Below are 12182 nucleotides of genomic sequence, written 5' to 3' on the forward strand. Positions count from 1 at the left end.
AATGGCCTGCTTCTGCCATCTGACTTCTGTGAGTACTAAAAAAGTAGACTCATGTCCAGACTTAGTTTTGAGTAGAGCTTGCAAGAAAAAAGCTTTCTAAAATCATCATGCAATCACTAATACTACTGTTTTCAAATCATGTCTATTTCATGATGCTGATAAAAAATTGGTTAAGAGAAGACATGGTGAATTTTTAAAATTCTAATTTTATTTCAAAGCATTGCTTACCTTCCATTATTCACGTGAAGAAAACAGTGCTGTGTGTGAAAGTGCAGTATTTTAAAGCATGCCTATGGAACAAGGTTTATCACCATGTTATGGTTAGTTTTGATCAGCTGCCTCCAAAAGAGGAGCTGTTAATCTTCTCTGATGTGTCTCATTATTTTGGATGCTAAGCAGTGTAGAAATAGTTTCTTACTCTTCTTACTGAACGAATGCTGGTGTTCTGCAACAGCAGTCTGACTTGCTATTTGTCCTACTATTTGTCTTTCAGTTGGATAAGCAAACACATCTCTTGTGTTTCAATGACTCATTATAAGTACACATCAAAAACTAAATTGGAACTGGTATGGCCTGAATGGTTGAGTTTCTATTAATTAGTGGTGCATTTTGACAAACTTTTTTTTTTTTTCTTATAAAAAAAGGAGTGGGCTAATACTTCTTGCTAATAATCAATATGAAAATGGCAGTTTGGACATCAGAATGTTGTAAAAGAGTGGGAGGTGTTGCTTTCCTCTGTGGAGATGAGGGGAACAATGCCTACTGCATCTTGTAGTTCAAGAAGTTTTATAGAGATATGGCAAAGTGATGGAAGTGGAGTTACTTGTTACTCTGCTATAGGGTGGACCAAACTGTAGCATTCTTCGAGAAAGCCTGCATTTCCAGTATTGGTTGTTTTCATTAAGGTTGTCTGTTAGTACAGAATGAGGCTTTAGTAGACCATAACACTTTGAAATACACTTAGCTACTCTAAAAGCTGACAGTGATTTCTTCCTGGTAAACACATCCTTTCTCTTCTCATACAAAAGATTTACACTTTTTTTTGTTCCTGTAATTCAGCTAGGCAATTTTTTCTGAATAGTTTTCCGTAGAAAAGTCACAAAATCTTCTGTTCTGAATCCATTGTGTTATAAGAGTTTAATAAGGAGGAAGAAACTGAAAGATGCAGTCTTTATTATCAGTGGCATTTAAAAAATTGTTTATTTGGGTTTTAAGATAATTTTGTCCCAGAGGCCACAGTATTTTGGGCCATGGCAAGGTAAGAATCTTTTGGTACAGGCGTGATGTGAAGGTCAGGGGCAGTGTGAGTTGTGCCCTTCCTGGTGGAAGGGGCTGCCCTTCGAGGCCACACAAACCCATGAGCTGTCTTCAGTTCTGAGGCATCACGGCGTGTGGTGATATGTGCCGTGGGAATAGCACCCGGTGCTGTCTCTTGCATTCTCAGTACACAACAGAGTACTTACTTGCAGAGTGGAAGCTGCGTTAAAGGCATCCTTCAGTTTGCTTATAAAGTCTTACTGGGAAAACATATTTGTAGATAAACCCTAATACAGTATGCAGAGTTTTATTTACTAGAGGGAAACTTACTTTTGATTTGACAAAACCTCATGGCGCTTTTTTTTGTGCCCTATACACTACCTTGAAATGAAAAAATGCCAATTAAATTCTAATTCTGTGAATTTGGATTCATTGTACAAAAACTGACTTGAGTTGACTACATCAGTTGCTCAACTTGTGATGGACAGATTGGTGGTTTCAAGATATAGATGGGCTCCTCCATGGAGATGTGTTGGTCTACTGCTTTAAAGGAATTTTTAAATGTAGATGAAATTTTTTACAGTGACAGCTTAATCCTGTTGTGAAAGCACACCTCATGCTATATTTTAAAACTGTGTCTAGTGATCTGTATTTTGGCTGTAAAAACACTTCTTGAAGCTCCCTAAAAGTATTAATTCATAATATGCTGACCAGGAAAATTAATGAAATGTCTTAGAATGAACTTTGATTAGGAAAAATTATGCAGTTCCCCCCCCCTTTCCCTTTTTCCCCCCCCTTTCCCTTTCCCTTTTTTTTTTTCCTCATGCTAAGAGGCACATTAGTGGAAGGGAAGGCAAAGAAGATCCTTAATCTTTCTTTCCTTTCCTAACCCCACTTTACTAATGTGTTGGCCACGATGCTAATACTGCTGTTTTTAATAGCTTGCATGTTGTCTTGTAAAATTTTGGAGAAAGTGGCCAAACAGTATTATTTCACTTGCTGTTTCTTTTGCTAATTTTTAAATACTGAGTGGGAAAAAAAAATTACTCTCTTCCTGCTACATGTAAATTGAGAGACTTACTTAACTCTTAATTTTAGCAAATTGAGGGCTGTGAGGATAGGGACCCACAAACAGATTCTTACCATATGACTTGAGTTTTCTGATTTCTGTCCAAAATGCCAGTCAATTATGACTCCAATTTCTTAACTCTTAAAAGATGAACATAGGTTATTTATTTCACATTAAGCTAACTTTTGGTAGCATTTAATTGCTGATAAAATATATTTAGTTTTAAGAAGCTATGGTTCCCTTTTTCTCTATTAAAACTATAGTATTAATACTCTGTGGTTGTAGTCTTCTGGATTTTAGATGATGGGAAGTGAAATGTAGTTTCAAGGCTATTGTACACAAGATTTTTGGATAGCTGTAGAATTACACTTGAAGTACAGAAAACAAGACTGTTGTCTGTAAGATTGGCTCTATTGCTTCTTTGTGTAAGATGAGGGGGAAGATACCTCAAAATGCTTGTCAGTAGACAGTTGAATTGGTTAGCATTTATTTGAGAAAATGAAAACAGCTGGGTTGTTTGCTGTTCGTTGTTGTTACTCTATTTACTTCTGTGCAGTTTTTATTCTTAGATCTGTAAGAAAACTTGAAGCCACGTATTTATTATTATAGGCTAGACAATCCAACCTGGAGGTACAATTATCTTTGTTAAGATTTTTCAGTGCTGTATTAGTAAGCTGCAAATTCTTGGAAGTTTGATTTGTGGTACTATTCAAGTTATCAAGGCTGTTCTTGTAACAATGATGTACATGATGGTTAGGATTGGGTTTTGGTTTATTGGATTTGGTGGGTTTTTTTGTTTTTTTAAATTGAGGTTTTGGGAAGAAATGTTGGAGGGGGCTATTCTGTCCTTTGTTCTGGTAGAACCTGTGGAAGAGACTGACAACTCGATAGTTGCAACTGTAAAGCCTGTTGATAATGCTTGTGATAGGTGGGGAAAGCACAGATTAATTTATAAAGGTTTGATCCAGAGTTAAGTGTGTAGGCTGCTGCAGTTTGACTACATTTTTTTTTTTTTAGGAGATTCTGATGATGGACACCTGTACTTTCAAGAATTTAGTTCATGTGTGATTGTTCTGTTTCTTCCTTTTGTGATAGTGATTGGTAGGCATATATGAAAACAAAAGAACAGTCAAATTCTAGCACTTATATATATTTACATGAAAAGTATGGTTTCTAATCTTTTCACAAAACACTTCTAGTTAAAAATGTTGTTTGCTTTTTGTATGACTTTTTGCTGCACTTTCTATTGCTTAAAGAAGAGGAAGAACTGGCTAGTACTTTAAATATTTGTATGCTTACTTAGATCTCTGTGTGGGAATCTATTTTAAAAATAAATGTATGATACTGCCTAGTATTAAAGAATACAGCTAAAATACTGATTTTTGCAATGTACAAAATAATTTTAAAAACTGTTCAGTGTTGGGTAAAACATGATGTTCAGTACCTGTTAATGATTTAAATTTTTTAACTCCTTTCTGGGGTGCCATTTATTTAAACAATATTAGTGGATGAGGCTGTTACTACCAAGTAGAATCAGTCGGCAGATAGTTTATCTCATCAGTATCCTTGTGATGGTGCTCATAGGCAGAGCATCAAAGCTTAGCGCTCTCCCTTGCTTGCCAGCTACTGGCAGTTTTATGCTGCTAATGCTGTGCTGAGTTCCTGCACTGACTCTGGCTCTTTTGAGGAGTTCAGGTTTGTTGCTTTGAGCTTCCTGGACAAGCCCAGTGGTGCTGGATGAGTTTGATTTTAAAATCTGTGGCACATCATGGTGGCAGAGGTCTCAACAGCTTTAACATCATGTAAATGATAGATCAGATTAATTTCTTTTAATTACAGTTCGTACTTATTCTCAGCAGTTGATGTATATCAATTGCCTTTGTATGGCTTCAGTAACTTGTCCGGAATTCTATGTAAAAAAGCAAAAGCCAATACAGTAGCATGTGTATATTCTTCATATGGCATCTTGTTCATGAAGGTAAATACCACGATAGGTATTTCTGTTTTCAGATCATTATGATGGCAGAGATTATAGTGCAAACTGCTTTATAATATGTAACAAAAAACAAAAGCAGAGCTGAACAAGGAATGTGAGGTGTGTACTGTTAGAGTACTGAGTGGTTTGTATAGTAAGTATAAATTTACTATTTGTACTGTTCTAAAGTTTGTACAGAATTCTACTTAACTCAGTGAGACACTAATCATTTTGCTTGTTCTAGATCGAAGTAACATGAATGTGACGTGTCTTGAAATGAGGGTTGACAAACAAGGTGTTCTGCATTTGTAGGCTTGCCAGGGAAATCGCAGAAATACTTTCTTTGTATACTTGGAGACATTGTTTTACCTTTTATGTGCTAACATTAAAGGGCAAATGATCCAGAAAGAAATAATGCTGAGATTCAGTTGAGATAGGACTATTTGATATTGTGGGCTGGAGGCCAGCAACTGTTGTGTCTTCCATGTGGGGAAGAAGGGCTGGTTCAAAAATGTTCATTGTTCCTTAGAGCAGCCTTTCTGGCAGTGGAGGGCAGAAGTTTTCTTGAGAAATTTTGGTTGGTAAGTATTAAATGGGTAAATATAATCTGAATTCCTCTTGTGATTCAGTACGAGGCTCTATAAAGAACAGAAGAAAAAAAAATTCACATTTCATCTTACATAATGTAAAATCCAAGTGAGTATTTTATTGAAGCATTCAGTAAAACCATTTACAGAATGACTGTAAGTCATCACAGCACTAACATCATGCCTGACGGGAAAGCAGAAAAGATGGATTGAACTTGAAATCTTGTATGCGCTCTGAACATGGAGATACACAGGTCTGGCATAATATCCAAGACTAGTTTTTTAACTGGATACTGCCTGATGTATTTTTTGTGGCATTTTTTGTTTCTTTGGTATGTTTTGTTTTTTCTTTTGCTTGCCCACCCTGGGGCACACCACATATTTGGACACACTTTGTGACTCAAAATTTTTTAATATTACTGCAAGGGAAGACAAAACTATGTGGAAAAAGTATATTGAAATGTGTATGGTCATGTTAGTGGGACAGAAATCAATCTCACATCTTTTTCTATAAAACTATCTTAATAAAAATAATGTTGTCTTTAAATACCCCAAAACGTATAAAGCTGACGAGCTTTCGCTTTTAAAAGAATGGTATGCCCTTGTGATATTTTTTGAGGCAGTACTGTGTGGTGTTTTGCTGCTGAGAAGGTAAACTTCTACTTGGGGAAATAAGTGGACACTAATAAGCACAGATTTGTTCTTTTTAGCCAGATCCAATGTCCAGCCAATATCCAGCTGCTGTTTTTCATTAGGGGACCACTAAAAACCTGGAGGTACTGCTCAGGGTCCAGGACCTGCACACAATGTGTGCTTGCTTGCCGTGGTCTGCGCTCTCCCTGGGCTCAGTTTTGTTTCACTGACGGACCATGTGCTGTGCTCCAGAGCTTGGCTCCAGTGTGCTGCTGGCACCATGTGAAGGACATCCAGTGATCTGTCCTCTGATAGATGGGCTGGCGAGGAGGCTGCTGAGGTGGATGTTTATGGCCAGTGGATAACCACATGAGATCCACGTCAGAGTTTTTAGGTCATGGGGAGGAAGGCTGTGGAAGAGTTTTAGTGTGTTTGAAGACTAAACAACAAAAGTATGCAAAATGTTCCCTAGATTTAGTAGCTGATCAGAGGATAGAAATAGAGTTGTACTACTGTAGTTAACTAGCCTTGCATAAAACAAGCCAGTGAGTAAAACAAGCCAGTGAGTAAAATTCAGTCATTCAAAAATAATGAGTCATGGCATGGAATAAAGGCAGAATCTAATGATGAGGGTGATATGTAGAAAGCATATACATATGTTTTGAGAGGAAAAAAAAACAGGTGTCTTTCATAGCCATACTGTTTTGCTTAGTCTTTCATTTAAAATACAGTCTTAACAGAAATTTATCTGTATGCTACACTGGAGTCAGAAAATATTATTGTTGTGAATTCCTCTGTAAAATGTGAAAGTTCCTTACCTATTTTGATGCTGCTACTGTGGATGTTATGCCTCTAGAGCTGCAAAGGTCTGCTCTCATCTGTGATATAATGCCTGTACTGCTAAGACTTTAAAGCTTTTTGACACTCAAGTTGTTATTTGTTTGCCTGGCTGTCACTAGTTTGAAGTTTTAAGTGTGTGGTTTCCGAGAGGCCGAATACTGTAAATGCTCCCACTTGTATCTAGCAAATATTTAAGACCAGAAAGTTCCAACTTCTTAAATTTGGTGAGGGTTTTTTTGCCCCTTTCAATTGATCCAGGTTTTAGCCCAATTCTGCACAATATTGCTGTGACATTTTCTCAGCAAAAAGTATTTTACCCGTAACATATAGTCTGCCTAGTAATTCATTACAGTTAGGTGAATAGAAGCAGCAATATAGTAATATAATTGCACATCCTTATCTGAAGAATAAGGATACTTTAGGAAGTTTGAATTCTCAGATGATGATTTTTTTATTTTTTTTTTTCCAGAGTGGTCTTAGTGTGAGAACCAATGCACTCCCTTGCTTAATAAAAAGGCAATTGCAACACATAAATGTATTCTCTATCTCATGGTCTTAGCCTCTTCTTTCTCCTCTGTGTAACTTTGGGGAGGTAGCAGCCTTTTAACCAGTCTCAGTATTTATGTAGCATCCTTTCTTATAAGGATATTGGCTTTTATTATTCTTTAGCACTATCCTCTCTATAATGCTTCCCTAGATAGTTTCCTTTATTTAAAAAAATTTTCTTAGAGCTGACTGTTACAAATGCTGTGAGTTGTCTGTGTGTAAATTACTGTGAAGCAACTCTGTCCAAGTTCTTCGGGTGCCTGTGGCAGTCTTGTGCAAATAGACCAAGACCAGCCTTTGAACCTAAATCAGGTAAGGTAGGCCAGCAACAGTAAAATCTTCAGTTTGCTTCTGCGGACACTGCTGTGCTGTCCTAGCACTGCTGTTCCAGCGGGTGGCTGGAAACATTGCGAATTGCCCTGTCTGTCCTTAACAGAGGAAAGATGACATTGGAAAAGATGCTCCTGTACAGCGGTGCCCTGAAATAGTACTTGTTTCACTTCTGGGGTGAGTCGGAGAACTCCAGGGAAGCAGTGGGCTATAGTCTTCAAACTGGACGCGGACAGGCAGCTTGTTCTATCTGAATCCAGTTACTGCACTTCTGTAGCTCAAACCTAATAGCAAAGACCAAATGATTTCAATGGGAGGATAAACTTCAGAAACCCACCACAAACAAACACATATATGCATGCACACACGCACACACTTTTTACAAATATTGACCATTTCATAGACATGGAACAGCATTTTTTTGTGTGGATTGTGTAGCTGTCCAACATTTCAAGTTGAGATGTTGCACTTACTGTATTTGAATGTCTGGCTTTAGAAAACTCCAGGTATCTGTTGGATGTTGTATTTAGTCAAAGGCTGTTCTTAAAATGGTAGTCATCAATTGTTTTAGTATTTTCTTTAATCTTTATTGTTAAATGTTGAGTTGCCACACACTGGAAAGTTTGTTTTTCACCTACAAAATTATTTCCAAACAAACTAAATATCTCCATGGAGTGTACATGAGAATAAAAGTTAATATTTGACAAAAATAAGGTGGTTGAATAAACTATGAATGATTTTCATTTTCATTATCCTTTCTATTGTCTGGAGACTAAATAGAAACAAAATGGTTTCTATAAAGCAGGTCTACATTAGGTTGCTTCCTTGAATTTTTGATAGAGTGAAAACAAAGTTAAACAACCACTGCCGATCTTGGCAGGTTTTGTAAAAAAAGTTTAGTTATATTAGTCTGTGAATCTTGGTCTGCAGGGATATTTCCTTATAGGTCTATCTTAATGCCCAAACTAAAGTTTAACAGGAGTCGAAATACTAATAGACTACTTGCAGATTAACATCTTAAGTGTACAGTTAGAATTATCTATATTTGTTTCACGTGGAATATTTAAATGATTTTGGTTTCTTTTTTGTATTTATAAGTAGCTTAAATCTGGTAGGTTGCCAATTTTATGTCTAGACAATAGAAAACTTTACATTTTGCTTCCTCTGCATGCTTAGGCAGTTTATTTTCCTTTACTATTTATGATTATTTCCCACCCATTTCTTTGTCATCTACACAAGAAGGGGTAAGAGCTGAGTATGTAAGCAGGAACATGTGCTTCCCAACATGCAATAAGTGTTGAGGAATCAGAGGCAGGTGTAGTATGCTCCTTGTCCTGCTTTGTCAAGTTGTCTGTATCTCAGCCTTCTGTGAGGCAGCGTTGATTTAAACTGTTGCTATACCTTACCTGTTTGTTTTTGTTCTAAGTCACTTCCCTTTCAAACATAATCATCCCAGTTCTAAGATTTTGGTATGTTCATGTTTGAACATGTGGGAATTGAAATGTTTCTCTGTGTCTTCTGGAAATTAGACTTTTAGCATTGCCCTAAGCTGTCATTAAAGCCCTACAGACAAGCTGGGATATCAAAGGGCTACAGGAATTCAGCCATAATTGTTTTATGACTTGCCAGAAATCAGACCTGTTTGTATAGGTAGCATAGAAAATAGCTGTGATTTGACAATTTGGTGCCATTTATATCCACCATAAAAATAATAAAAAAGTTAAAGGGGTATTTTGGAACCAGGAACTAAGTTGTAAATGCAAATTGCGTCTCCATTTTCTCAAAGCAACAAAAAGGAAACAGGGTTTAGGCAGCTTTTTATTTAAAGCAGAGTTAACAAGGACCCTATCTACTCTAAGGATTTTTAATACTGTACTTGCACTGTGAAACTGCACATTTGTTCATTTTGTACAAGATCTCATTGTCCAAAATGTACAGATTAAAAATTATTTAATTACTAGTAAGTCAGGAGGAAAATTCATGCAAAGTTATGCAGAGTATAAGTAGTCCAAGTGACCTCACTTCTGGACAACAAACAACTTACTAGAGTGCAGTTATGTGGTATGCCTTATTAGATCTGGGTGCAACTTGCTGCCAAAACGGACGGTTCATCTCTCCTCCTGTGTGCTGCCACAGTTTCCTATGTGAAATTGGTGTGAGCTGGGCCACCAGCCTGATTCAACAGAAAAAAACTGCCAAGCTTCTCCTACCACTTCTGACTGACCTCTGAGAAGTTAATTTCTGGTGGATCCCTGGGTGAACTGACTTGCTACAAGTGTCATCCATTTTAAGCGGTGTCGCGGATGAAAGTATTGACACGGTAATGATTTAGGAAAATAATCTAGTTTTATTAATAACTAACAACTATTTGTCAATACAAAATAACTCAGAAAAGCGACTTATTCAGGTTCTAAAGTGACAATATTCACTCTAACTTAACGGTACCTTAATTTATACACATATGTACATGCGCATACACAAACCAGACATATGCATACATACAGGAACAAAAGGGGTTTGGATTTGGTAAAATGAACACCAAAGGGACAAGCACACAGGAACAAGGGTAAGGGTACGTACACACACACACGCACACACCAATAAACAGGTGAAATAGAAGCTAGCTCAAAGAAAATTTCCTTCTCGAGTTTAGAGCAAATACTCACAATGCCTTGTCATTCCTCAACGGGCGATGCGGGTGGACTTCGCCCTGGCCTTCTGTCTGGGGCAGACGACACCTTAAGGGTTTTGGTACCTGAGAGGTGTCCCAGCTCAGGGGAGATGCTGGTCACAGGCCCGCTGCGATCCAGGAGAGCTCAAAGGGTCTCTCTGGTGGTGGCAATTTATAGGATCCAAAATAACTGACTTTTGTCAAATACTATCTGGTGCCTTTTGGCAGTTGCACAAGAATTTCAGTAACATGCAACCCTGTTACTGTTCCATCTGATCACATCCCAGGCACAGGTGTGTCAGGCCATCAGGAGATGATGGGCCACTATAACCTTTTCCAAGCAATTGGGAGGGGCAAGAGCCAGGCTCCTCAAGGTTATCAGTCCTTATCTCCACAGATTGGTGTATGGTTTGGGGGAATGTGGATGGAATCACACCTGGCACCAAGCAGCCCAACAAGGAGGGGCAGAGAGGGGTAAGAATTGCACCACCACAATCCACCCCGTGACTGAAGTCAATTTATCTTGTCCATAGAGTAGCAGTGTGGTTGCCTCTTGCCTCTATGCCTATAAACAGAGGATGCCATAATCTAGTTATAATTGAAGGAAATTTTGTGTTTGATTAGCTTCAGGAAAAAAAAAATTGGGATAGTGTCGGGGTAGGCAGCGGGTCTGCTAAACGCCTGGCAGAGCAGATGGAATTTAACCTCAGCCAGATCATCCCGTACCCATGAGAAGTCTGCATGCAGGAGGACATACCACAGATAAGGAGCAAGGACAGCGAACATCTGCTGGAAGAAACATGAAACTGTTGAATGCAGATAAGGAACTGTGTTAATCATGTTCAGAAGTAAAACTTTAAGAAAGCTATCTAATCATGTACCGTTGCTATGGGTGTACCGTTGCTATGGGTTTAGCCAATTATGTTAGAGCTTGCGGTAGTTGTAAAAGATATATAAGGTATGTAGAAAAACAATAAACAGACTTCTTCTTTTACTCTTAACTTAACTGTCAATTGTCGCATGACCGTCTCTACCGCTACAGGATAGTATACACACAGGGATACTTTTGTAACTGAGCAGTTTGTTTAACCATTCTCCAGACCTTAATATACAACACAATTATGAGCAGTAAACATACTAAAGTTAGAATTAAGAAAATCATGACTGGGTGGAACATGGACTTAAACAGTCCTGTTGTGGTTGGTGACCATCCAAATAAGCTTTCCCGCCATCGATGTTCTCCATCCCTTTTGACTTGTTAGCAGCTGATGTATTTCTTCTATATCATGCTGGACCATGATAAGAGTCTTTTATCCAGTTTTAATATAGCATGTGAATGGGTAGGCTGCAGAGGTTCTTATATTGAAGATGAGGGTTGTTTCCACAGTGCTGCTGATAGGCTTGCTGGATGTGGTGTTTGTTTCCACGATGTCGTTGGTGGAGTTGGTTATTTCTGAAAAGGAAAGAAAAGATAAATCTTGGGGCGGGGGGGAAGACTGAACAGGTTATGTTTTGTTGATTAGGGATATCAATTAGACTCAGACCACAGAGTGAAAAAGTAGGTGTATCTACTCAAAATAATAATAATATAGGAAAATATACGATAAGACAGAATAGTGCACTTAAACAATTAGGAACATACAGGGTAATGCATCAAAGTGCTACTGCCAGGGAGAGAATAGTGATTAAGAAAGATACATCACCACTTGCATACTTTACTATCATCCAAATCCGCAATTGCTGGGCAGCCCCAGTCACAGTGAGGATTTGGGGAGCCTTTCCCCGCAAATGGGAAGTCTTACATGGTGCGTCCACCCATAGGTGAGTCTTCCAAAGTCGCTGTGAGCGGGTCCAGCCTTGTATACTCAAGTGGAAACATCTGGTTTCAATCTCACATTAGGTTCCCCCCAGAGCCTGGCCAGGGCTCAAGGAAGAAGCCAAAGGATTTCTCTGCTTATCTGATGGGACTATGTGCAAGGTCTCACATCAGGTCTGTGTGACAGACACCTGCCTCCATGACTCTGTTGTTCTATTCACATACATAAGGGAAGGAAAGATACATTCAAGACATCCTCTATGTATGCATCAGTAAGGTTTACATTCTAAGTTAACAGTTTTGGTTCAGGGCCTGTTGATCAGGCTTCAACACTTCCACCCTTTACATCAGGATAGGTGGTTTATTATAACTTAGTATAATACCTGTTAGCATGTTTGGTTATCAGTTATAAAATATACAGAGTTCATTTATAGATTAGCTCTGACTTGGGCCTATTG

The 12182-nt window shown here is 38.2% G+C and overlaps 1 long non-coding RNA gene across 1 annotated transcript; it reads left to right on the forward strand.

Moving 5' to 3' along the window:
* Window positions 1–1773: 1773 nt before the first annotated feature.
* LOC113490145 lies at window positions 1774–12110 on the forward strand. Its single transcript, XR_003400162.1, has 3 exons — window positions 1774–1786; window positions 3384–3388; window positions 11998–12110. It is a non-coding gene; the product is annotated as an uncharacterized LOC113490145 (long non-coding RNA).
* Window positions 12111–12182: the final 72 nt, after the last annotated feature.

The sequence above is a fragment of the Athene cunicularia genome, assembly GCF_003259725.1.
Source record: "Athene cunicularia isolate RWA chromosome Z unlocalized genomic scaffold, athCun1 chrZ_part2, whole genome shotgun sequence".
NCBI lineage: Eukaryota > Metazoa > Chordata > Aves > Strigiformes > Strigidae > Athene > Athene cunicularia.